General features: G+C 39.6%; 1 non-coding gene across 1 annotated transcript; it reads left to right on the plus strand.

The window, feature by feature from the left end:
* The first annotated feature begins 13,838 nt into the window (after positions 1-13,838).
* Positions 13,839-13,911, plus strand: trnaf-gaa (transfer RNA phenylalanine (anticodon GAA)). The gene has a single exon. It is a non-coding gene; the product is annotated as a tRNA-Phe (tRNA).
* Positions 13,912-17,869: the final 3,958 nt, after the last annotated feature.

The raw sequence follows: 17,869 nt of genomic DNA on the forward strand, positions 1-17,869 counted from the left end.
CAGGGAGCTTACTGTGACTACCTTCACTGCCATCTGTATGGCTTTTAGGTTTGCAAGCTGACCTTGAGACTATGTACCTTAGAGGAAATGTTTTGTTCACATCCTCATTTTAGCACAGGGTTCTCAATCGTGGAGATCAAGGACCCCTGCCCTGCCCACTACAGATGACATAAACCAGGAGTCTTCAGTGAATCAGAAGCATGAAGACACCATCTGAGTCTCACTTCCACCATGAGAGTGAAGTGGGGAAAGACAACGTGAACAGGTATACAGAGCACTGATTAAATACAGTATATATTTATGACCCAGGTTTAGGATCTAGATGATAATATGTGTGGATGGGAGTATTCTACCTAATCTGGAGCATGAAGAGCTAATTGTGAGTGTTAGAGGAGCTAAACACGCAGCGCTAGCATGAGCATGTGAACTGAGTGCGCCATAGATTGGAAGGAAAACGGAACATCCACCAAAATATCCCCTTCTCAAATTTCAGACTCATCACCTATGTAAACTTACTTCACATCCAGTACAGTAGGTGGCGATAATGATCCTAAGGAGTTATTCGCCATTAAACAAGAAGAAGAAAAAGAAGCAGCTCGACTCTCTGCTTGTCCGTCCATCAGTACCCAAAAGTAAAAAAATAAAAAAATATATATATTTAGCTGCACCCCGAAACTGGAATGCCCGCAAACCACACATCAAGATAATAACTGAACTAACAAGTCAACACCAACAGAAAGTTTCAGTCAACAGGACCAAGCTAGCTATTGGCATTAGCGATTAGCATTAGCTGCTAGCGCTAATGCTATTGGCGCATAGAATATGTCATTTATTCATTAGCAATATTACAAAAAGGCATCAAAGCGCGTGACATTAGACATCATTCTCACAAACTCCCGACTGGTTTTCATGACAAGTATCTAGACAACAATATCAAGTGTGGTGTCATTTCTTGTTAGCATATTAGCCACAGCTACGAGCTAAAAGTGAACATGCTATACACTCACCGGGCTTTCGGCAAGAAAAGTAGCCCAATATCTCGTACGGCTTCCAAGAAGTTGTGGTTAATTCATTTTAATTCAAAACCAATTATTTTTCCAATACCACTTATCAATTATTTGTACCAATCACAGGCTTAGTAATGGCACAGACCAAGCTAGCGATTAGCATTAGCGATTAGCTGCTAACGCGATTGGCGTATAAAATATGCCATTTATTCATTAGCAATGTTACAAAAAGGCATCAAAGCGCGTGACATTAGACATCATTCTCACAAACTCCCGACTGGTTTTCATGACAAGTATCTAGACGACAATTTTATAATATGTATAATAATTATAATAATATTAATCCTCAATATTCTTAAATGGAGGCTTGTGCTCTAGTCATCTCTTAATTTTGGACAAACAAAATTTGCATTAGTCCACCCTCACAGGTTTTTTTTAACATTTCACATGCTGAAAGTCTGAATTTGTCAAATGTCAGATTCATTCAATCACCGCAAAACAAAAGACTTGAAGAAACCAACTCGGGTAAAACAACAAATTCTGTGACCACATTAATAATCTGGGATTTTTCTTCAACTGCACTTTTTCCTATTTAAAATATAGAAAGTAAACAATAGTTAATTTAAGATTCTGTACTCTTTCTAGGTGTCTATTTAAAAGGTCAGATTTTCCTCATGTCTGATCTTTTTTACTGAAGCATGTGTTCAAGTGACACACTGATGCATTTGATCTAAAATGACTTGTAAGGTTTTGCATAAACTTGTGGTGTCCATGCAGCTCACATGCACACACTCATTTAAAGCAAAAAAGGCAACATGCTAAATGCTAGAAACTCAGAAAGCATAAATTTCAAAGATTTGACTTCAGGTTGTTGTCAAATAATATAATCTGTAAAACAAATTAATGTATTAAATAAAAAAAAATGGCATTTGGACCCCACTATATATATTATTATGGCCTTAGCAAGGCTATAAAGTGTCCACCTTTTATATATTTCTTTTCTGTTTTGTACATCCCTTATTTTGAAGGCTAGTGTATTAATTTAAGTGTGTTCATTTTTGACAGAAATGGCCTCAATGTGTCTTAAAATGTGTGTGTTACAGTGTGATCATGTATAACAGTGCAGTGTGTGTTACAGTGTGATCATGTATAACAGTGCACAGGTATAAATGTGATTCACAGGATGAATGTCATGTCATATGCACAGACAGTGTACAATGCACAGTGTGTTCACAGCCTGTGCATATGATTGCAACAGAGCATAGAAATAGAAATCACATTCATTTAACTAACATTGTGTGTGTAATAATCGGGAGACTTCGCTGGAAGCAGGGACCAAACCCAGATCTCTGTGGTCGTCTCCAAAGTAGAAACATGCCCTAACACGCCCTCAGTCACATGACGTCAGTCACACGCCCTCAGTCACATGTCCTAACACGCCCTCAGTCACATGTCCTAACACGCCCTCAGTCACATGACGTCAGTCACACGCCGTCAGTCACATGACCTCAGTCACACGCCGTCAGTCACATGACCTCAGTCACAGCTGGTAAATAACACCTGAATAGCAGTGAATAAACCCCTAACTAGACACTAATAATCAATTAACTAATTATTAACTAATAATCGCTGCTATTAAAACTGATCAGAACTAAAGGTTGTGAAGTCTAAATGTACAAACTACAACAACATGACAGAAGTACACCCAATCAATACAGGAGCTTTCTGAACTAATAGATTTGATCAGATCATTAATCTCCAGCTTTTTTGGACAAACTCTTGCTAAATGTCATGCATGTGCACACCGGACACGGCACGTGCTTTTGCAGCTCACGGTCTCGCGCTCGTGCCGCTGTCCGGTCAGTAACCCCTCTGTCAGAAATACACCGTCTTTCTCATGGCATATGCAGGACTAAAACCCTACATGGGGAGCAGAAGCACGGTCTTGGTGCCGGACGAGAATCAGGGATCGATCCACTAACATTAGTGTCTGTCACAGTATCTTTAGGAAGCAGAAATCTGTACATTTCTAGTGCACAAGGCGCAGTCTCTGCTACTAGCTCGTGTGTAGCTAGCCTGAACTAGCTAATGTTAGCTAAATTAGTATTAGGGAGAAACTACGTGTTAAAAGGACGATAATAAAAAAGGAGAACTAGAACAAAAACCTTAACGTGTTTTCTCATCACCTTTGTTGCCATCATCTTCACTGAATTGCTACAAATCTACACAACAACAGCAGAACTTTATAGAACAGGACTCTCCAACCTGTTTTCCTTTAAGAGCTACTTTGACTAAATGGATAATGTTTTCGTTTAGATCATTAAATTAGAGTTTTAAACACTTGTCAGTTTGAAGACACAAAAAATCTCTCTTACCTCAGTCTGAAAGTGTGAACCGTCTCCAAAGTAGAAATGATCAACCCTTCAGCAGTCCCACGTCACTGTTCTGATTCTGTAATGTCAGAACATTTCCATGGTAACCAGGGGCGTGGCTAGGGCTAATCCTTATCAATAGGTCTCGAGACCGGAAAGAGTTTAATCCAGCCCTGAATGTTTTATATAGCGTCAAATCCGCGCCATAAATATCGTACTCGTAAAAATAAATAAAACACGTGAATCACAAGGATGCTAGTTTGTTCTTTCCAGCATGCTAGTGTTTGTTATTCCAAAAATCACGCGTAGAATTTTATGCAGATTAGGGGGCGGGATAAAAGTCCCCATTGGTCCACTGCTCAACCTACTGCCCTATCACAGCCTATCAGTAAAGGGACGTCACTGACGCGCTACTCTGCCGGTTAGTGTTTGAACCTGTCTTAATCAAGTGAGAAGATTTAATTAATCCGTTTCTTAAATGTGTGTCTATTGTAGTATCGTGTCAAACTTCCTGTTATTAGAAGTATAATAACCCTGTTCCTGTTATTAAGAGTATTTTAATGAACTGGACAAGTGTATCATTGTACAATCATTAGCATCATAGCATAACATTATTGTTGCTCAAACAGTAGAGTAGTGCGCTAACAGCACTAAGCTCATGTGTTCAGTTTCATCATGATGAAATGTAGAGCTTTAAAGTAATGTCATTCACTTTGTGTTTACTCTGATCTCTGTATTAACCCAGACTCTTAATCAGAGTCCTGTATCACCATATCCACAGGTTCAGGTCAGTTAGATACAGGGTCAGATACAGGCTCAGATCAGTCAGATACAGGGTCAGATACAGGCTCAGGTCAGTCAGATACAGGGTCAGATACAGGCTCAGGTCAGTCAGATACAGGCTCAGATCAGTCAGATATAGGGTCAGGTCAATCAGATACAGGCTCAGGTCAATCAGATACAGGGTCAGATACAGGCTCAGGTCAGTCAGATACAGGGTCAGATACAGGCTCAGGTCAGTCAGATACAGGATCAGATACAGGCTGAGGTCAGTCAGATACAGGGTCAGATACAGGCTCAGGTCAGTCAGATACAGGGTCAGGTCAGTCAGATACAGGCTCAGATACAGGCTCAGGTCAGTCAGATACAGGCTCAGGTCAGTCAGATACAGGCTCAGATACAGGGTCAGGTCAGTCAGATACAGGGTCAGGGGCTGCAGGATCAGAGACGGACACATGCACTAATCAGGACATGGCCATTCCAGAAACCAGGAAAGATAAAAGCTTTAGTCTGAATGTTCAGGGCTGCCATTACAGCAGTGTTCTTGCTTATACAAGATCTACATGTTTGATATATAAAATACAGTTGTTGGTTTGTTTTTTTTGCATAATGTTTTTAAAGTATTTGACTCTGCACTTCTGTTTCTGCCCATTGCAGTAGTTTTATCATTTATAATAAGTTTTTTTTAAGTTTTTGTAATTCTGTGTCAAGGGCTGTTACTGCTAGTTCTGTCCTATGTTGAAAAAAAGAAAGAAAGAAAATAAAGTTTTATTAAAGCGGTGAGTGTTACTGTTTCATATTAAGGCCAGAGAGAGAGAGAGAGAGAGAGAGAGAGCTGTTTATTCATATTAACAATGGCTTCTTGTCAGAGTCAAGCTCAAAACAACTCTTTAAATTAGAAATGATTTCTAGACTCTTTATTTATGTATGTGTGTTAGAGACAGATCAACATCATTATGGAGTTGCATGCCACCATAAAAGCTGCAGAAGGATTTAGGGTTAAATGCATTGCAAAATGATGCTATAAACGTAATTAAAACACATTTTTTCCACAATTTGCTGCACATAGTTTAAAACTAATAAATACAGATCTCTTCCAAAGTCTCAGGATGGGGAGTTTGGGTCAGTGTGTGTCCTAAACTGTGCCTGTGGTCACAGCATCCATTCAGTCTCTGTAAGCACAACCCCAGCACTCTGCTCCTCTAGAAAGAAAGCACCATGTCCTCCACACCTACACAAAACAACTGGGGTCATTTAACAACCATTTTAGACATATTATACCTGATTCCTTGGACAATAAGGGCATCTAACTAACGTATACATTGATATGGATTACATGTAGCTGTGTGGAATCGCCCATCTTCTCACTTGCTTAAGACGTTCATTTTGAACGAATCTTTCCCATGACTCGAGAACATCGAGTCGTCTCGGGGAGTGATTTGTTCATATTGTGTTCACCGCGCATGCGCAACATCGCATAAGATCAGTAAACAGAAAAGATTAGTTCACCTTTCGAGTCTTCGGGTTCGAGTCTTTCGTTTTTGTACCGTGACATGACCGCTTTATTGGATACAGAAATGAGTTCATTCTCAACCGTCCTTACAGTTTTTTTACTTTTACTTTCATGTGATGCATTATAGCTTTTTATTTCCTACAGACTATAAATGTGTGAATATCTGTCATTATGGTTCTTTTCCATAACACTGAATGTTTTAATAAAGAGTTGGTTAATGCTTTAAACTTCATTAGGGAAAATCATTCATTCTTTTCTTTCTTTCTTTCTTTCTTTCTTTCTTTCTTTCTTTCTTTCTTTCTTTCTTTCTTTCTTTCTTTCTTTCTTTCTTTCTTTCTTTCTTTCTTTCTTTCTTTCTCTTATTTATCTACTTACTTTTTATTTTATTTTATTTATCAACTTACTGTTTATTTATTCTATGTATTATTTATCTGAATAAACATCAGCTAACCCTGCAGTGTAGAAAATAGAAATGTATAAATTCATGCATAAATCTGAGTGTTGTTTTTAATCCATATGCAGTTATTTAATAATATAGATTGCCTGTGTAACCTACACCTTTGTAACATAGCATATTATAACAATGTACAGACTCTTGAATTGTTGTTTATTGTTTATTTTTATTCATAAAGATTTATAGCAAAGGAAATAACTATCCCAAAATGAATTTAAATAAAATCAGTGAAAACTCAAGCAAACTATAACGCCACAGAGCCTAATAGTCATTACCATTTAACTTTTGCAATATAAAGCCTAAAACAATATTGAACAACAAATTGGGCTTTTAAATTATTTAGAGATTGTCTGTGTAACATACACACTCTTGAATTATTACAAAACTGGAAGCTTGGAAAAATGGAAATTGAAGCTTTTCTGCTGTTGTCCCAGGTGGTAAATTCATGTCACAGCCAATTTAAATTTATTAAAACGTTTGTCAGGAACGGGGTTCGAATCCCACTCAGTGCAAATGAATGAAATTTTTTAACTGAGTGAAAATTGCTGCAATGCTACAAAAAAATGCTGCATACGGCTTTGTGAACTATAAGCACAAAGACAGCATGCAGTTCATGAAAGAGTTTATGTAAACACACATTTATGAATAATATATAATGAATTCTGTAAATAGAGACACAACAACAAAGAAATCAGTGTTTATCAATCAATTTATTTATTTGACATTTTTAACACTAAAGAGCAATCGAAACAAAAGTCACAAAAAATGTGAAAAAACACACACCAGAGACTGCACACACACATATATACATATTATTGCAAACTTTAAACACTAATTAATTTAATACACATTAAAATAAAGACAAAATATATACAAAATATATCTAAAAATAAATACAAATTCTATCTGAAAATATATAGAAAAGTGTGTGTACACTACCAGTCAAAAGTTTGGACACACCTTTTAATTCAATGTTTTTTGTTTAGGGATTTATTTTCTACATCCTAGAACAATACTGGAGATTTCAAAACTATGAAATAACACACATGGACTTAAGTAATCCATATGTAACGACAACAAAAAACAGTCAGTTGTTATTTTAAGACACGAAGGTCAGGTGTTCTGGAATAGTTCTTGCAAGAACAGTATTGTCAAGTGCATTTGCAAAACCCATCAAGCACCATGATGAAACTGGCTCACATGAAGACCATCCCAGTAAAGCAAGACCAAAACTTACCTCTGCTGCAGAGGAGAAGTTCATTTAGAGTTACCAGCCTCAGAAATCACCAATTAACAGCACCTCAGATTAGAGCTGTTATGAAGGCTTTACAGAGCATCAGTAGCAGACATGTCTCAATATCAACTGTTCAAAGGACATTATTCTGGATTTCGGCCACCTTCAGCATTGTTTTACAATGTAGAAAGAAATAAACATCAAGAAAGACCATGGAATTAGAAGGAGTGTCCAAACTTTTGACTGGTAGTGTATATGTGGACTGTTCGGACCCTGCTTTAGTTCCATCTTACAAAACCTACACGGGCGTCCGACATGGTCAAAAGTCAAAGAAGCTTTATTACCATATATAGCTGATGCAGTACACGGTGAAATGAAACAACTTTCCTCCTGAACCAGAGGTCCTATACTACAAGTATACAACTATACTACAAGGTGCATTCTTTAGAAACTAAACATACAACATAAGTGCACAGGATGACAAGACAAGACAGTGCAGACAAACAAGACACATAACGCTGACGCAAAAGAATAGTGTTTGACCGTGAGTGCAAAGAGATACAAATATTAAAGTGACGTGTACATGTGAACAAGAAATATGTGTGTGTGTGTGTGTGTGTGTGTGTGTGTGTGTGTGTGCTGTTCAACAGTCTGGTTGTGTGGGTCTGAATGCTTCAGTACCTCTTTCCGGATGGCAGAAGGGTGAAGAGTGTGTGTGAGGGGTGTGTGGGGTCGTCCACAATGCTGTTTGCTTTACGGATGCAGCATGTGGAGTACATGTCCATAATAGAGGGAAGAGAGACGCTGATGATCTTCTCAGCTGATGGTGAGCTTCAGGCCTCTTACGTTTCTGCAGTCTTTTCTCCTCCACCTGTTGCTTGGTAGATGCAAGTTCTCTCTGAAAGAACTCAGGTGGTATGGAGAGGGCAGCAGAAGGCACTGCAAGATACGAAATCTTGTCAGGCATTTGTGTATAAGAATATAAAAGGTTTTAAATACTCCATTCTTACATTACCTTTTACTTTTAACTTTAGTGATTAATGCACAACAGATGAGATGAGATGAGATGAGATGAGATGAGATGAGATTATTTGTGTGTATTATGATGACAGGCTTTTCCCTTCAGGGGTCGCCACAGCCAATCATCTCTCTCCACCTATCCCTATCTTCTGCATCCCCAACACTTGCACCCACTAGCTTCATATCCTCATTTATTACATCCATATACCTCCTCTTTGGCCTTCCTCTTTTCCTCCTGCCTGGCAGCTCCATGTCCAACATTCTCCTACCAATATACTCACTCTCCCTCCTCTGAACATGTCCAAACCATCTTAATCTGTCCTCACTAACTTTGTCCCCCAAACCTCCAACATGAGCTGTCCCTCTGATGTACTCATTCCTAATCCTGTCCAACCTTGTCACTCCCAAAGAGAACCTCAACATCTTCAGCTCTGCTACCTCCAGCTCTGACTCCTGTCTCTGTCTCAGTGATACTGTCTCTAAACCGTACAGCATGGCCGGTCTCACCACTGTCCTCTACACCTTCCCCTTGATTCTTGCTGAAATTTTTCTATCACACAGAACTCCCGACACCTTTCTCCACCCATTCCAACCCGCCTGCACTCGCTTCTTTACCTCTATCCCACACTCTCCATTACTCTGGACTGTTGACCCCAAGTACCTAAACTCCTGTACCTTCTTCACCTCTTCACCCTGTAATCTTACTGTTCCACTTCCCTCCCTTTCATTCACACACATGTACTCAGTCTTACTACGACCAAGTTTCATTCCTCTTCTCTCCAGCGCAAACCTCCACCTCTCCAGGTTTTCCTCCACCTGCTCCCTGCTCTCACTACAGATCACAATGTCATCTGCAAACATCATTGTCCAAGGAGACTCCCGTCTGACCTCCTCTGATAACTGGTCCATCACCATAGCAAACAGGAAGGGGCTCAGAGCCGATCCCTGATGCAGTCCCACCTCCACTTTGAAATCCTCTGTCTGCCCTACAGCACACCTCACCACTGTCCTGCTCCTCTCATACATGTCCTGCACCACTCTGACATACTTCTCTGCTACTCCTGACTTCCTCATACAGTACCACAGCTCTTCTCTTGGCACCCTGTCATACGCTTTCTCCAAGTCTACAAACACACAGTGCAACTCTCTCTGACCATCCCTATACTTCTCCATCAACATTCTCAGAGCAAAAATTGCATCTGTTGTGCTCTTTCTGGGCATGAAGCCATACTGCTGCTCACAAATTTCCACTACCTTCCTTAACCTAGCTTCCACTACTCTTTCCCATAGCTTCATTGTATGACTCATCAACTTTATCCCTCTATAGTTGCTGCAACTCTGCACGTCACCCTTATTCTTAAAGATCGGCACTAATACACTAATAACTTTCTGAGGCTGTGGCATTTAAGCAGCCCAGCAGGCCCAATGTGCCATAAAAACATTTCCCACACCGTTGCACCACCTCCACCAGCCTGGACTGTTTTAAATAGTAGATTATAGAAATGATTTTAAACCTCTCTTTTCTCTCTCTTGAAGTGAACATGATTGCATGTAGCCAGTTCACCTGATTGCATGTTTTGGGGAGCAGGGAGGAGGAAGAAACTGACACAAACATGATCATGTAGAATGGGATTACATTTTTTTATGTGCTACAGAAATTTGGTTTTGGCAACACATTCATTTCCTGGATTAAAATTTTATATTCCTTCCCAGTCTCCTCAGTTTGGACAAATGGAGTATCTTCCTCTTATTTCCCCTTGAAACATGGCACAAGACAGGGCTGCCCACTTTCACCTTTGCTTTTTGCATTGGTAATTGAACCCTTAGCAATTGCCATTCATACTGAACAATTGGGAGAGCTGGTACAGTTCACAAAATCTCAGAATGATTTTGCTCGCTGGTCAGCTCTCCCCATTTCTCTGGCTGGTCGTTTAAACTCAGTAAAGATGAACATTTTGCCTAGATTTCTGTATTTATTTTAGTGTGTTCCAATTTTTATATCTAAAACTTTCTTTAAGACTTTAAAACAACACATCTCATCTTTTATTTGGAACAAATGACCAGCCAGAATCTGCGGGGAAATACTTTTAAAACCAAAAAAAAAAGTACTTGAGTACTTTTTACAGCGGATCAAATTGACCCGAAGATAACAGGAGGGTTAAATGATTGGAGTTTTTAGAGAAACAATAATCAGAAAGAGGACATTCTTAAAAAAGAGAGATTTGATTTGAAACCTGAACTGCTATCAGGACCATGCTGAACACCTTCTGACCAATCCAAATCAAGTATAAATTTTAATGTCAATACTGCACATAATTATCAAATAAAAGTCTATCCAGCTGTTATGCAAAAGTCTGTAATAATGTTTCTCTTAAGCGTTTTAATTAAAATCTATATTTTGGTGTAATTTATACACATTGATTTGTCCATCATGACTTTTGGAGGCTTTATTATGTCCATTTTATGATGAAAAATGAATATAAACTGCTATCTACTGGTTTCCTGTCAGGGTTGTGGACTGTTTTCTGGCCACTAGAGGCCCCCACTGCCTTTTTGTTGGTGTCCAGTCTCTGTCATTATGTCTAATAGGTGTCCCCTGTGCTTTGTTTAGGTTTGTGTATTTAAGTCACAGGGACCTTCAAAGATGATGAAAATACTCAGATCTGTGCCTCAGCAGAATCTTGCCTCTTAGGTCTACAAGCTATGACGTGTTTTTGCTATGACTGTTAATGATGTTTTAGAAAAATCTCAAGTGTGATCAGTGGAAATCACATGTACCTAAGCTATATTTTTAGCACCACATGTTTAGCTTGGTTTATCACCAGTCTTCTGTCATGTCTTCTTTTACATTTAGTTCAATCTACAAGCAACAACAACAACACTTTATTCACCTTCAGAGTTTAAGATACTGGGAACAGGAAAGTCACTCACACAACACATCATATCACACCTCATATCAACCATATAGCTTGTAGGCAACCAGTTTAAAAAAATAGTAAACATTTTGCATTTAGTTCTATAAAAATTAAAATGGATCAGTTGGTCATAACCCTATTTGTCTTTATATACAATTGTCCTGATGTGAAGGAAAACTCACACGAACCAGTGAGTTAAATGCTTAGCTAGCCAGGCTGCAAATATAAACATGCAAAATAATAAGACACAGACCGCACAACATTTCAGTCACAACCTTACAAGGAGCATATTCTCAGCAGCTACTAATGAACTAATAGAGGTGTAGATGACATTTATAGGTACTGATATTCATACCTCTGGAGGAAACAAGGCACTGCTCATCATCTGGCCGGTTGTAACCCCTAATAACACAGTGGGATGTTTGTACATAGCAGGGACTGGGAGGAGGAATGAAGAGAAATGTGAAACAGTTACAAAACATATACTTATAAGTTACACTCATACAGTATGTGAAAAACTATACTTTTTGTTATGGTGTTTTTTGGAGAATTTATTTAATTTCAGAATAAGGGAGTAACCTATCAAAAAAACAAGGAAACGAACAGTTTTGAATACTTTCTACAATATATCAATGTTCCATTTTATATACATATTACAGATGCAGCTCCACAATACATGTTTTTTCCCATTCAAGATCGGATGCTTCCCAGATGGGGAGAGTAAGCATGAGATTTGTGTGGAGTTCTTTTCACATTTCTCCTCTCTCTCTTCTGTCTTCACAGTAACCTTTGCACTCATTCACTCTAACACTAATTTAGGGACACAAATAGCAGAGACCATGGATATGACTAAGCAAGCCTATTATGTCAAACCATAATAAAACAACTCACCTTGAAGAAGCCTGTTTGAAGTTTTACATTACCCTCCATTAGAATTTAGCTTGCATTTAGAAGGATGTACTGTTATGGCTAGCTCAGCAGTGAGAGACCTGGGTGTAATATTAGACAGCAACTTGTCCTTTGAAAATCATATTTCCACTATTACTAAAACAGCCTTTAAAATGCAGCCTTTCAAATGCACATTATCATCTAGTCCTGCTAATATTACGAATGCTAATTCCTTTCCACCTGTTCCTTTTTTTACCCATCCCGAGGCATCTGGAGATTGTGCCAGCTCCAGTAGACAGAGGCCAACCCTGCGAGGATCCTGAGGCATCCAGAGATGGACCAACCTCAGCTGGATTCTGCTTCGTGAGGATTTGGGTATATCAAAGCAACGCTGCCAGCCCTATGTGGACTTTGAGGACAACAACAACCTCCTAATTAATACACACACTAACATTCTACATCACACTGTAGACTGTACATAACTGCAGAAAGGACATTGTTCATATCACACTCTTGATATACTCTCACATATTGTTATAAATATATTTTTCTTTTTTTACTTTTGGGTACTGATGGACAGACAAGCAGAGAGTCGAGCTGCTTCTTCTTGTATTTACTTTATTTCATGTTGTGTAAATTCAGGACCAAGTGCATTTTGGAAGAACTGACTGTTCATGAGTGTGTGCATATAATAAAAAATCTCCTTCCTTTTATTCTTGTGCTGGGTGAAGTTGCATTTCAAAATGCATAATTACACAATTCATATTTTACCTGTAATGCATAGGAAATGCCTAGTTCCTGACCAGAAAATGGGAGTAAATGTAACTTTCAAATGTGACTAGTACATTTAGAAAAACAAAGTAGGGTCCACTCAAAGTTAAGTAATATGGAAGCTTTAAAAAAAATTAGGTTTAAGTTTCAATAAAAATACACTTTTAAAACTTTCAAAGTTAAGTAGAGCAAACCCAAAACAATGACTAAGGAAATGCAGAAATTTAGAGCAAGAAGTATTTCTTACATATAGAAAATTAAGTAATAAATACAAAGACTAGTCTTACTTGAACTACATAATTATTTTTATTAGGTAGATCAGGCTGAATATTTTTATCAGAGCAGACTGGTTAAAAAATAATTTAAAAAATAATAGTAATAATAATATAGCCACCTTTAGAAAATGTGGATTCAAACACATTTCTTATTCTTCTTTAAGCAGAAGCGTTCCTTCCGCCCATGGCTACAGGGGTGGCGGTTGACCACGGGGCCTTAAGCCGAGACCATTCAAGGTCAGTGACCGGCCGCGAGCCAAGGCCGAGCTCCCTCCTTCCTTGGGAATGGTTAGATGTCTCCTGTAGAGCTGGTGAAGTGGAAGGCGTGTTAGTCGCACGGCAGACCATTTGTAGTGCCCGTGCCAGGCTTCCTCCTTGTCTGGCCGAATGACTTGGTCATCTTCTTACCACGCACGCGTAACCCCACCGGCGCCCTCGGGTAGCGTGGGATTTGAGTGGTGTAAGGCAACCATGCCCTCTGTCTATGCCCTTAAGGAAAAAGCTCTACCGCTTTCTAAAGAAGTTTGCCTCTCCGGTCTGGACGTGGTGTGCAGTCGTACCGACAAAAAACCTGCTCACTCACACATACAGGAGAACCTTGGCAGAGGTGCTGAAATAGCTCAGTTGGGAGAGCGTTAGACTGAAGATCTAAAGGTCCCTGGTTCGATCCTGGGTTTCGGCAGCTGGAGGTAGTGTAGTCCCCCAGCACAGTTCTGCAACTTATGCCTCAGACTTGAAAACAGCAAAACGTGGAAATAGCACAGGATAAAGATCTGAAAGCCCCCTGGTCTGAGGCGAGAGCAAAAAACTAGTGTGCTACAGAACTCTTAGGTTCTTGTTGAACGCTTAGCCTGCACCCTTCAGTTTACGTGACCGCATGCCTCAATACCTGCCTACAAATCATTGGCAAGGTAGCCTCCTAGCCTGCATGCCCTTAGAAAACCCCTGCTTTTGACAAGGCTCCTTGGAAGCGCTGCCACCCGATGAGGTGGCTGAGAGGTTAAGGCGATGGACTGCTAATCCGCTGTGCTCTGCACACGTGGGGTCGAGTCCCACCCTTGTCGTGTGTGTGTGCTTCCCGTTTACCGCTGTGTGCCACACAGCAGCAACTGAATGCTCCCCCAGACAGTCGTGCAGCGTGAAAACAACAGTGATCCGACTACTTTGAAAATCGTGCAGTGTGAACTCGGCATAAGTGTTTCACAACCTTGGGCTGCATTCCCATGCTGGTTGGACACACATGCTGTAAGTTCATATGAACAAGCCACCTCAACAGGAGGTGGAGGATATGGACAGCCAATCCACATTTCAACTCTTTGGAGGCGTGGGTTCAAATCCCACCGCTGCCAGGGTGGCCTTTTGTTCTTAATATTCTCCTAGTGCATGTTCCCGCTCAGTGTTTATTTAGTAAATGAATAATTTCCGGAACAAAACCAGCAGTCTCTCGCCGCTATGACAAAACGGTGGTAGCGCAATTATAAAGATTATAAAGATTCGTTGCTGAATGGTCTCATGTATTATCCTGTTCCATATCCATGCCAATCATGAATTTAAAAAAATAAATTAAATCTCTCTCTCTCTCTCTCTCTCTCTCTCTCTCTATATATATATATATATATATATATATATATATATATATATATATATATGTATATTAAATGCAAAAGTTTAAATGCAGCTTGAAAGAGTAGTGTTTACGTTAGGTTAATATCTATGCATTGAAAATGTAGTCAGTGAATGTTTTTTGGGGATTAATTGCAGCTCAGCCTCTTTCCTGTCCAGGCCTATACAGTGTTTCTATATTAATATTAAAAGCCATTTTGAATTGGATTCATTATTGGGGTTTGGAACTTAACTGTTTAATGTTAACTGCTTACATGATGTCATGAGGTCATGTAGAATTCCGAATTCTGTTCTGAACATCACCTGATGACGTACATAGCAACCATCCTCAGACCACCTTTAGCTATCGACAGAGAAACAGTGCCCCTTGTGTAACAGCGATTTTACACCATTTAGCAGTATTTTTACAGCGTTTAGCAGCATTTCACCACTTTTAACTGTTTTATACAATGGCTGCACTGTTTGTGAAAGATCTTCACCCTGAAGTATCAGAGGTGATACTTTCTAATAGATTTAGACCTGCAGGACACGTCCAATCTGTCCACATTTGCAGGGACAGGAAGACCGGCTCTCCTCTCGGATACGCGTACGTCAACTTTCGCTATCGAGATGACGGTAAAACAAACCTTTTCTTTTTTCTACACTGTTTCTTACCTGTTTTTGCAGCAGATTTAAGGCTACATGTGTAACTTCTGTAGTATTTTATAGTTTTACTATATGGATATGGTCATGTTTTAAATGGTACTAAAAAGATATGAAAAGATATTTGGATGAGTTATATATAGACTATAATAGACTTTAATTAAAAATGAATGGCTTATTTCTGTTCCCTCAGCTGAGAGAGCCATTGACATGTTCAGTTTTGAACTCCTCCTGGAGAGACCCATGCGTGTCATGTGGTGAAACTGGGAACCCACCGCCAAGCCCATCAAGGGAGGGAACATATTCATCAGGAACCTTGATTGGTCCATTGACTGCACCTCCCTGTTTGACACTTTCTCTGTGTTCGGGAGGATCGTGTCATGCAAGGTTCGAGCTTTGAGCTGTTATATATGAATATATATATATATGAATAGCTGAATATCTGAGTTTCATGATTAGTGTGTTGTTGTGTGTTGACACGCTGTGTTTCTCCTGAAGGTTGTGGAATCAAAAGGTTATGGGTACGTTCAGTACGAGTCAGCGGAGGCGGCGGCGCTGGCCATCGAACGGCTGAACGGAAAACTCCTGAACGACCGGCAAGTGTAAGTCACGTGTAAATTAGTGTCTTTTTACCAGCCAGGGTTCAAATATCAGGATTTTTTACATTCCTTTTTAAACTAATTGCATTGAACTCTTTATATTGTCGAAACAGAGATTTGTTTGGTCTTATGAGGGTATTTCAGTCAACATCAGGTGGTAATTCCGCTGCTGAGGACATAACTTTTAACAGCAGGGTTTAGATTCTAAGTGCAGCTTCTCTGTTGTGTTACAGCACCATCGAGTACTTCAGGTCTTGGGAGGAGCGCAAGGTGGAGGTGCGCAGGGCAGAGGAGAACAAGGTGGAGGCACGCAAGGCCGAGGAGGCCAAGGTGGAGGTGCTCAGGGCCGAGGAACCCAAGGTGGAGGCACGCAAGGCAGAGGAGCCCAAAGTGGAGGCACGCCCCAGTTCCCAACACCAGGGCAATAGAAAATTTATCAAGAAGATTGGCCACACCATCCACAGAAAGTGCCTGCAGAGAGCACCGAGCATTGTGCAACACTGCACAATGTACCACCAAAACTGCTCCAACCAGTGCTGCCTCTCTGGTTTGAAAGGAGCACCCCGGCTGTTGAGACACCTTGTGCAAAGGACACTGTCCAAACCGCCGAGGCATCTGCTTCAGAGGACATTGTCAACACTGCTGCCTCACAGAATGTCCGTCCCGCCGAGTCCCCTGCCCCAGTAGACAATGTGGAAGCTGTTCAAACAGCTGGCCCAGAGGGAACTGTGGAAGCTGTGAAGACAGCTGCCTCAGAGGGAACTGTGGAAGCTGTGGAGACAGCTTCCTCGGTGGAAACTGTGGAAGTAGTGGAGACACCGGTCTCAGAGGGACATGTGGAAGCAGTGGAGACAACGGCCTCAGATGACAGGGTGGAAGCTACTGAGACAGCTGCCCCAGAGGAAACTCTGGAAGCCGTGGAGACAGCTGTCCGTAAGGACACAGCTGTTGACACAAGTGTCTCAGAAATCAGAGTTCCAGCTCCACTTCAGGTCCGAAACACAACAAAAAGCAAACACACAACAATAACAATATTCTGCATGCTAAATATTACATGTTAAAGAAAGTGTATGATTATGTTTCTGATATTGATTCATATTTAAATGGATCATTACATCACATCACAGTGAACACAGGAAATAAAATGAATTTCTGACTTCTGTCCTCAAGAGGACTTTTAGAGATGGAAACAAGAAGAGAAAGAAGAATAAGAGGAAGAATTTATAAACACCATCATTCTTCTTCTTCTTCTTTTTATTATTACTATTATTGTTATTTTTTTATTCCTCTTCTTATTGTTATATTGTTATATTATTGTTATTATTATATTTTTAATTCTTATTCGTATTATTCTTATTCTTATTCTTATTCTTAATATTAAACCTTTATTGTAATTCACTTCATTATTCACTGACATTATTGTAAATAATAATCACTTACACTGACATTATTGTAAATAATATTAGACCTGATTTTATTTTACCTCATTTGTATTTTCATTAAATTTTCAAAATCAACTTTGTGTATGTTTATTTATTTCCAAGAACATTTAAATCTACTACTATAATCATCTAATAAATCTTATAATCTAATAAAAATAAAATAAAAATATACTAGTGAGGATAGACGGATAGACGGACAGATACTAGTGAGGATAGATGGATAGACAGACAGATACTCGTGTGAGTATAGATGGATGGATGGATAGACGGACGGACGGACTTTATTGATCCCATAAGGGAATTTTTGTGTTACAGCAGGCGGTTTCTTTATCAG

This window comes from Hemibagrus wyckioides, unplaced genomic scaffold (assembly GCF_019097595.1).
Source record: "Hemibagrus wyckioides isolate EC202008001 unplaced genomic scaffold, SWU_Hwy_1.0 Contig29, whole genome shotgun sequence".
In the NCBI taxonomy this organism is placed as follows: domain Eukaryota; kingdom Metazoa; phylum Chordata; class Actinopteri; order Siluriformes; family Bagridae; genus Hemibagrus; species Hemibagrus wyckioides.